The sequence below is a fragment of the Entelurus aequoreus genome, linkage group LG08, assembly GCF_033978785.1.
Source record: "Entelurus aequoreus isolate RoL-2023_Sb linkage group LG08, RoL_Eaeq_v1.1, whole genome shotgun sequence".
Taxonomy (NCBI): domain Eukaryota; kingdom Metazoa; phylum Chordata; class Actinopteri; order Syngnathiformes; family Syngnathidae; genus Entelurus; species Entelurus aequoreus.
In genome coordinates this window covers 58,177,980-58,187,979 of record NC_084738.1, presented here as the reverse complement: position 1 = coordinate 58,187,979, position 10,000 = coordinate 58,177,980, and the positions used below count along the sequence as shown (strand labels likewise).

General features: G+C 38.2%; 1 long non-coding RNA gene across 2 annotated transcripts in view; it reads right to left on the bottom strand.

The window, feature by feature from the left end:
* Positions 1-10,000, bottom strand: part of LOC133655153 (uncharacterized) — a 35,666-nt gene that overhangs the window by 1,631 nt on the left and 24,035 nt on the right. Inside the window, exons 3-4 of one of the 2 annotated variants that reach the window (XR_009826965.1) lie at positions 6,643-6,711; positions 620-777 (exon numbers count right to left, since the gene is read on the bottom strand). This is a non-coding gene — a long non-coding RNA (uncharacterized LOC133655153). The remainder of the gene's footprint in view (positions 1-619; positions 778-6,642; positions 6,712-10,000) is intronic. The other variant, XR_009826964.1, reaches the window with a different exon arrangement.

Below are 10,000 nucleotides of genomic sequence, written 5' to 3'. Positions count from 1 at the left end.
GTGAGTATATAGAACTCTCTAGATACTATTTTCCAAAGGAGCGATAGCAAACAACCTAGCAACTTTTTATTGTCCAAGTTGACTGGTAACAGACGGTAATGATTTAAATAAGAATTTAAATTAGGAGCCTCCCCGCCACTAGATGGCGTAGCGAATGTCACGGTGAAAAAAACACGCAAGATCCAAGGGATCCTCTGTACCGATTCCTGGTACAGAGGAATCGATATCAGTACTCAATGGTACCAATTTTTGGTACTTTTTGTGTATAATTGTTTTTGATAAGAAAATTACTTTTTTTGGCAACATTTAAAAATGATGGTCAGTTCAGCCTCTGCTGAAGCTAGTCTTTTGTTGCACCCTAAAACGTGTTAATACCGTAAGTACTGTACTTAATACACACCAGCTGTTGGATTGTAACGTGATTGTAGTTTTCATTAACACATTTGAAAGTTTTGAAATCGCCATGTGAAATCGCTAACGCTAATCATGTCAATAAAAAAGCCAATGTATATTAGCATCGAGCTAGCACATTTTTAGAAAAAGTGGAGCCTTACTTTACTTACATTGGAGCATTTATTGAGTCAATTACTTTGTTGGCTTTGAAAAGTTGCAACATTACCTGGAGGTAGTTTGGCCGAGTCGGCTCTCGGTGCTGCTGGAGTGATCGCCAAGTGCCAAAGCGCAACCGGGCGTACCGTAGGACCGGCGGGATTCAGTCTGTGCCAAAGAAGTACCGGATTTGGAAGCCATCCTTAGTTGGAGCGTAGCACTGCTCATCTGCGCCATATTGAATAATAATGAGTCAACGTTTAAAGAATATCTTAACATTTATCCATGAAAATATGAAAAAGCTGCTGAAGGCGTGTTTGATGGAGAAGCTGGAGGGAGACACTGTGAAAGTAAATATTGTACACTCTTATTAGAAACCCTAAAACCAGTGAAGTTGGCACGTTGTGTAAATGGTCAATAAAAACAGAATACAATGATTTGCAAATCCTTTTCAACCTATATTCAATTGAATAGACTGCAAAGACAAGATATTTAACGATCGAACTGGTAAACTTTATTTTTCGCAAATATTAGCTCATTTGGAATTTGATGCCTGCAACATGTTTCAAAAAAGCTGGCACAAGTGGCAAAAAAGACTGAGAAAAGTTGAGGAATCCTCATCAAACACTTATTTGGAACATCCCACAGGTAAACAGGCTAATTGGGAACAGGTGGGTGCCATGATTGGGTATGAAAGCAGCTTCCATGAAATGCTCAGTCATTCACAAACGGGGACGGGGCGAGGGTCACCACTTTGTCAACAAATGCGTGAGCAAATTGTCCAACAGTTTAAGAACAACATTTCTCAACCAGCTATTGCAAGGAATTTAGGGGTTTCACCGTCTACGGTCTGTAATATCATTAAAAAGGTTCAAAGAGTCTGGAGAAATCACTGCACGTAAGCGATGATATTACGGACCTTCGATCCCTCAGGCGGTACCGCATCAAAGCGACATCCGTGTGTAAAGGATATCACCACATGGGCTCGGGAACACTTCAGGAAACCACTGTCAGTAACTACAGTTGGTCGCTACATCTGCAAGTGCAAGTTAAAACTCTACTATGCAAAGCCAAAGCCATTTATCAACAACACCCAGAAACGCCGCCGGCTTCGCTGGGCCCGAGCTCATCTAAGATGGACTGATGCAAAGTGGAAAAGTGTTCCGTGGTCAGACGAGTCCACATTTCAAATTGTTTTTGGAAACTGTGGACGTCGTGTCTTCCGGACCAAAGAGGAAAAAAAAATTTTTTGCAATGTGTTGCTGCCATTAAATTCTAAGTTAATGATTATTTGCAAAAAAACAATGAAGTTTCTCAGTCGGAACATTAAATATCTTGTCTTTGCAGTCTATTCAATTGAATATAAGTTGGAAAGGATTTGCAAATCATTGTATTCTGTTTGTATTTACCATTTACACAATGTGCCAACTTCACTGGTTTTGGACATCACTTCATACAACTACTGTACTTGTTTGTACTACATTCTATTTTATTGCTATTATACTATATTTATTATCTGAAAGTGAGTTTTTTTTCTTTTAAAAAGACTTGTCAGGTGTTAAAATGGGGATCTTTTGGGGTCCGAGAATGGATGAGATTCATCCTAATGGGCGAGTTGCATCTTGGAATGACGGAGATTCTTTTCCATGATCATGATTTCAAGCCTGCCTTGACTTTGAAACTTCATTTCTCGCGGAGACAACTGCAGCGTGGGAGGACGTGCTTGTGGTTCATGGGGGATGGCACTTGATTAAAACGTGGCAGGCCTGCGTGCTCGTTAAGCGCGGCTTCTTATTAATCAACAATTAGAGCTGGCGGCTAATGAGCAGAGTGATGCATCACTCCGCCAGAGGACAAAGATGTTTGACTAATATTATGAGTAGCCACACACTATGGACATGAGAAAAAATAAAGTCCGTTGCTCATTTTTTTAACGGCTCACAGCACAATTGTAAGCATTCTAACGTTAGTATGCTAGCTTATTTTGGATAATTTTGTAGGTAGACACCTCAGTCATATATTGGTACTTCATGCATGCTAACTTTACCGTGCTAGCATGTTAAACAAGTGTTTTATGTAGACACTTCAGAGTAATACATTTTGGTACTTGATGGATGTTACAGGTAGCATGCAATGTTTTTTCGATAATTTAACAGTTATACTCTTCATTATTTCAGTAATGCCAATTGCAAGTATGTTATTGTTAGCATAGTACATGCTAGGGTTTTCTTTGCAAATTTTGCAGGTTCACAGCATCAAATATTTTGTTACTTGACAAATGATACCTGTTCGCATTCTAACATTAGCATGCTAGCTTTTTTTTTTGTTAATTTCGTAGGTAGACACCTCAGTCATATTTTGGTACTTGATGCATGCTAACTTTAGCATGCTAGCATGTTAAACAAGTGTTTCATGTACACACTTCAGAGTAACACATTTTGGTACTTGATGCATGTTACAGTTAACATGCAATGTTTTTTCGATAATTATACAGTGATACTATGCTAACATGTTATTGTTAGCATAGTATTATTAGCATGCTAGGTTTTTTTTTGCTAATTTTGCAGGTTCACAGCATCAAATATTTTGTTACCTGACAAATGATACCTGTTCGCATTATAACGTTAGCATGCTAGCTTTTTTTTTGTTAATTTTGTAGGTAGACACCTCAGTCATATATTGGTACTTGATGCATGCTAACTTTAGCGTGCTAGCATGTTAAACAAGTGTTTCATGTACACACTTCAGAGTAACACATTTTGGTACTTGATGCTAGTTAGTTAGCATGCAATGTTTTTTCGATAACAGTTATACTCTTCATTATTTCAGTAATGCCAATTGCAAGCATGTTATTGTTAGCATAGTACTGTTAGCATGCTAGTTTTTTTTGCTAATTTTGCAGGTTCACAGCATCAAATATTTTGTTACTTGACAAATGATACCTGTTTGCATTCTAACGTTAGCATGCTTGCTTTTCTTTTGTTAATTTTGTAGGTAGACACCTCAGTCATATTTTGGTACTTGATGCATGCTAACTTTAGCGTGCTAACATTTTAAACAACTTTCATGTGCACACTGAGTAATATTTTTATGGTACTTGATGCATGTTACAGTGAGCATGCAATTTTTTTCCGATAATTCACTCAACGATATACTCGTCATTATTTCAGTAATGCTAAGTGGAAGCATGTTATTGTAGTAGTATAGTACTGTTAGCATGCTAGCTTTTTTTGGCAAATTATTACAAAAATAAAATAGTTGTCGAAGAGCAGGGGTGTCCTAACGTTTTCACACTAAAAAATTCAAACATGTGAGGGCAATTTTGTTATTTTTCATTTTCAAACCAATAAAATATATGTGTATTTTTTTAACCTGTAAGGCTCCCTTCAAGTTTGGTCCCGGGGATTTAAAAATGTTAAAAATAAGTCATATATTAACGCTTAAATCTTAGATCCACTTTGGATCCATATGTCGATATAAAAGGTTTTTTTTTTAACTATTTATTTCTACTGTTTTATGCCCTTTTTGTCAAAGAAAATCCTTTTTTTCTGGCAAACCCACAAACTATGCAATATTTCCCCCAAAAAAATATTACAAAGTGTAATATTTGATGTGAAGTAATTGGAGCCTTAAATAGATTATTAATTCATAACATTCATTTTGATTAATTTTTTTTTATTTTTTTTTTTAGTAAAGACAGTTTTATAAAAAAATCTTACAAAAATGATTGGTTATCCAAAAGAGCCCCACTCATAAAACTGTTAAAAATAAGTCACACTTTTTATTTAATTATTTATTTTAAGAAAATGTCAACGCTTGAATCAGTCTAAATAAATATTTTTTTCGTTTTTTTTTGTTGGTTTGTTTTATGCCCTTATTGTCATAGAAAACTTGGAGGGCGGGGGAGGGGAAGTGGCAAACCCACAAACTATGCAATATTTTCCCCAAAAAATATTTCAAAGTGGAATATTTGATGTGAAGTAATTGGAGTCAATAATTCTTAACATTTATTTTGATTTTTTTTTTTTTTTTTTTAGTAAAGACTTACTAAAATGATTGGGTATCCAGAAGGGCCCCTCTCAAGTGTAAAAAGTAATTATTTTTTTTACATTCAACGCCTTTTCAGGGAGAGTGGCAAACCCACAGATTATGCAAAATTTTCCCCAAAAAAATATTTCAAAGTGCAATATCTGATGTGAAGTAATTGGAGCCATACCTAAAGTAGATTAATAATTCATCACAACATTGATTTTGATCATTCATTTTTTTTTGAGCAATGATAGTTTTAAAGAAAACAAGTCTCACTAAAATTCCACTCATAAAAGTGTTAAAAATAGGTCATACATTTTTTAAACATTTTATTTTAACGCTTATTAAATCAGTCTAAATCAATATTTTTTTATTGGTTTTGTTTTATGCCCTTATTGTCGTAGAAAACTCGGGGGTTGGGGAAGGGGGTGGCAATGAGCAATGCCAGTTTTAAAGAAAATAAATCTCACAAAAATATTGGGAATCCAAAAGAACCCCACTAATAAAGTGTTAAAAAAATGTTTAGTTTTAAAGAAAATAAATCTCACAAAAAATATTGGGGATCCAAAAGAGCCCCACTAATAAAGTGTTAAAAGAATGTTCCATTCAACACTGTCAATTATTTGTTTTTATGAATTTTTTTTGTTTGTTTTTTTGCCCTTTTTGGCAAGGAAAAAAACATGTTTTTTTTATGGCATACAACAATATGCAATATTTCCCTCAGGAAATATTTCAAAGTGGAATATTTGAAGCTTCAACCTTTAACCTATTGTTACTATAACAATCTACAAGGTTAATACAGTTTGCTTCTCTTTCTTTTGTATTTCAAGTTCTCATTACATATATGTATTGTTGCATTTGAAACAATTGTATTTTTGATTAGAGGTCATTTTTGTTATTATTCATTATCAATAGTGCTATTTTTATACGTATTTGTATTGCTCCATTTGTAGTGTAATAATGTTCATTGTCATTTCTGTATTATTTATTTTATTAACTGCTTCTTTGTTATCACTTTTACCATCATATTTGTTCATATCATATTCGCTGATGTTGTTCTGTTGTTGTTGTTATGTTTGTTGTTGTCTTTGTCTTATCCCCGCAATTTCCCCGTCTTCCTTTTTTTCCTCTTTCTATCCCCTCCCGCACCAAATAATAATATAAATCCATTTAATAAAGTCAAATACACATAAGGCAACAAGAGAATTATCACACCCCTCTCTTTTGTAAAGTAAATATGTACAGCAGATATGGGCATCTACATCAACTATATGATTTGCCTGCGTGGCTGGACAGGACAAAAAAAATAAATTAAAAAAAATAAAAAGCTTCAAATGGGTCAATTATTCACAATAACATTGATTTTGATTCATTATTATTTTTTGAGCAATGCCAGTTTTAAAGAAAATCAAAATAGCCTGCATGGCAGCTTTGTGTTATTAGAGTCCACATTGCAACTTTTTTCATTGCAGTTTGTGTAATTAATAATAGTAATAATAATTATAATATATAATTATTGTATAATTATAATTATATATAATAATTAATTATAATAATAATATATAATATATAATAATAATAATTATAATTATTATTATTTTTAAAATGTGCTGCGGGCCGTTAAAAACATTTGCTACAAATGGCCCTTGGGTACCCCTGTGTCTGAGGGACCAATGCACATTAAGTAGTTGAATGTTTATTATCAGATTTAGAGTGAAACAGACAGAAATGAAGGTTTATTTGGAAATAATTCCACCAAGCTAATGGCACTGATTGAGCCTCCTGTAAGACGAGACGGGAGCAAAATGAGCCCTCAGAGGAAGCTCCCGGTTGCCAAATCGCTTTCGTGTGAGGAGACAAGAACCTTCCAAGCTGCCAAGAGAGCAGGCAAATTACAAGATGCGGTTCTATGAATAAATAAATAATTTCACAGCCAATCACGCTGCGTTCTCGGGAGATAGAAGAGGTTGGGGCTGGTGACAAGGCGCACTTAGGGGGTGGAGGGGGGGGAACAGGAGCATTGGCGCCCCCAGCCTGTGGACAGGTGTTACGTCAAGCACATACCTGAAGGCATCCATGGCGTCATGTTGCGTCAGCCTCCGGGGACACGCTGGTTGACTGTGGTCATGCATGCTGCAGAGGAAGCAGTCAATTAGCCAAGACTTATCAGTAACAATGTGTACACGGCCCCCGTTACACCCCCCCCCCCCCCCCCCCCAAACAGCCTGTCCGCTCTTTCACTGCCGGCTTACAACGTTAAGTGTTCCTTAATTGACACAGACTCCTGCCGTCTCATGCGTTATTCATCAGGCATCGACGCGCGGCAATCAGCGCCGTTAGCCCGCCAGCAGCTAGCATCAGGCGGCAGGTATATAGCGCCATCTTCATTTCTGAGGGAATAATGCATGAGCGCTGACGGCAGAGCTCACTGGTACGCAGGACGGGTGCACGCAAGGAGGTGGAGAAGGCGCCATGCTCTGATAGGGACCCCGGTGCTACAGGTTGTCATGCTACCACGCTAGGAAATCAAGCTAATTAGCATAGTGTTTGAGATGAATTCACCACAGCCCGACGTCTTCTATCTCCCGACAAACCCTGGCGTTCTATTGTGTTGCTTTTCATATAATATGGATTTTCTTTTTAAAACGCATTTTGTGTGCACAAGTGTTTTGAGTTACGACCTTATTGTGTAAATTGAGATGACACTACTGTATAAGAGACGTAAAAGGGTAAGCAATGAGATGACGTTTCTGACGACTTTGGCAAACTAACAATGAATCTTCCTTCTCCCGAATTCGGGAGATGGGGGTGGGGGGAGTTCAGGTGGGCGGGGTCGGGGGTGGTAGCGGGGGTGTATATTGTAGCGTCCCGGGAGAGTTAGTGCTGCAAGGGGTTCTGGGTATTTCTTCTATTGTGTTTATGTTGTGTTACGGTGCGGGATGTTCTCCCGAAATGTGTTTGTCATTCTTGTTTGGTGTGGGTTCACAGTGTGGCGCATATTTGTAACAGTGTTAAAGTTGTTTATACGGCCACCCTCAGTGTGACCTGTATGGCTGTTGACCATGTAGGCCTTGCATTCACTTAAGTGTGTGTGTAAAAGCCGCTTATATTATGTGGCTGGGCCCGCACGCTGTTTGTATGGAGGAAAAGCGGACGTGACGACAGGTTGTAGAGGACGCTAAAGGCAGTGCCTTTAAGGCACGCACCCAATACTGTTGTCCGGGTGGAAATCGGGAGAAATTCGGGAGAATGGTTGCCCCGGGAGATTTTCGTGAGGGGCACTGAAATTCAGGAGTCTCCGGGAAAATCGGGAGGGTTGGCCAAGTATGATCACAAGCAGGGCCGGCCCGTGGCATAGGCCGTATAGGCAAATGCTAAGGGCGCCGTCCATCAGGGGGCGCCACGCCAGTGCCACAAATGTTGGAGAAAAAAAAAAAATTTTATTTCTAAATACAAAAAAGAATCCCACGTTAATTAAAATGCAATGTAAAGCCTATTTAATAGAAATATTATTTGTTACAACATTACGCCCCCCCCCTCCCCCCGCACGGTGCGCCCCCTCCCTTCCCGTATCATGACTCTTTTTGGACGTCACCACATCAAAAAACAACACAAGATGTCAAAACGGCCAAAACTGTCAGGTGCCCAGAGAAGAAAAAAGAGAAAAGAATAGGAGGAGAAACGAGAAAAAGACAGAGGTAGCAGGTAGGTAACGTTAGCCTACATGAAATTATTTGTCTGTTACAGAATGTGATAGTAACCTGGCTTTAAGACATGATTCGGCAATTGCTAATCAATAAATAGCTAGTTCTGTTTTAACGTCGGGTTAATATTGTGGAGGGGGCTAAATTGTTATGGAAAATAATAATGTAACGTTAGGTAATTACAGTACTCCCAGGTGTACAGTAATTTGTAAGTCATTCTAGTTAATGCAATATTAAAAAGCACAAATAGAGAACTCTGTAGGATCCCCTTTTTTTGTAATATAGTTGTTAAAGTCATACTGGTTTGATATCTTGTTTTGTGCAGTGCCTTATTTATATTGTATTTTTAATTTATTTTATGCAACATGTTGACACGTTTTATTTTGTGTTTATGTATGTAAAAAATATTGTATTGCATATATTCATTTTTTATTTTTTGTATTCATTTATTCATTCCTTTTTTTTTTTATCTTGTTAACTATTCTGATTGTTAATTTGCTTTCTTTAAGTAAAAAAAACAGTCAAAGACAAAGCTATTCGGTTTCTTGTGAGTATATACACTTCACTGCCGATGTGGGGGGGGCGCCACCTAAAATCTTGCCTAGGGCGCCAGATTGGTTAGGGCCAGGCCTGATCACAAGCTCCACTAAGACGAGCATTCCTGACATCTTCGGGTGTAGGTTTATGTCCACAGCCTTCTACTATCCAGGTGAGAGGCATGATTTATAATCTAGAATTAAGGGTGCCCGATTGTAGCTGAGATAGGCTCCAGCGCCCCCCGCGACCCCGAAGGGAATAAGCGGTAGAAAATGGATGGATGGATGGAACTCAGAGGCAATGCAGCAGCTCTATTTGGAACAGCTAAAGCTAGTTAGCTCTCTGTGATCACTGCGCCTCTACAAATAGTTTGTCTGCGTTAGCGCTTATAACAACAATATCGCTAATACTTGGTTAATATTCAGGTCATGTAAATGGAGTACTGTTGGTGGTTTTTGGATGTTTTTAGAGGTCTTTATGGGCGGAATAGTGTAGTCTCATTAGCGGCATTGTTAGCCACCTCGTACTTGCCGTGTTTTACGACTTAGAATGTATAAACAAAGAATAAAAAAGTATGTTCTTGTCTTACATAAGGATTGTGAATGATAGGGAAAATTCTCTACATCTGTCAGGACTAGAGTCTCAGGTGTTCTCGGGGCCCCAAAACGAACCGTACTCGTGCCACAAATCAAGTCTATCCTGTTTTGAAATGGACGGGAAATGTCAACTTTGAAGGCACCATAACAAGCCGTGTTCTATACCTGTATATCGTGCACGTATGACAACGCCTTCTTTCATCGCCGGCACAAACCAGATGAAAGGCGCTTCAAACAGAATTGGGCTTTGGCATGCAGCTCGCTTAACGAGCCTCCACCGCGCTGCAGCTCCCTCATGCGCAGACTCATGCCATTGGCTAAAAATAACACAGGTTCTCCAGGAGATTCTTCGGGGGCACTTCTTGGATCGAGATAACAAAGATGCCTTTGGGCTTCCCTACTGACAATGTTGAACCCCACACCGACCAGATAAGTGGCACAAAAAAAAATGGATGCATGGATGACTATAAAAATTAAGGATAAAAGGAAGCAAAAGGAGCAGAAGATATGCTTGCTAGCAAGAGGATTTTGCTAGCTAGCATTACGTCAAGCGAGTTAGCGACTGACAAACAAGATAAGACCTAG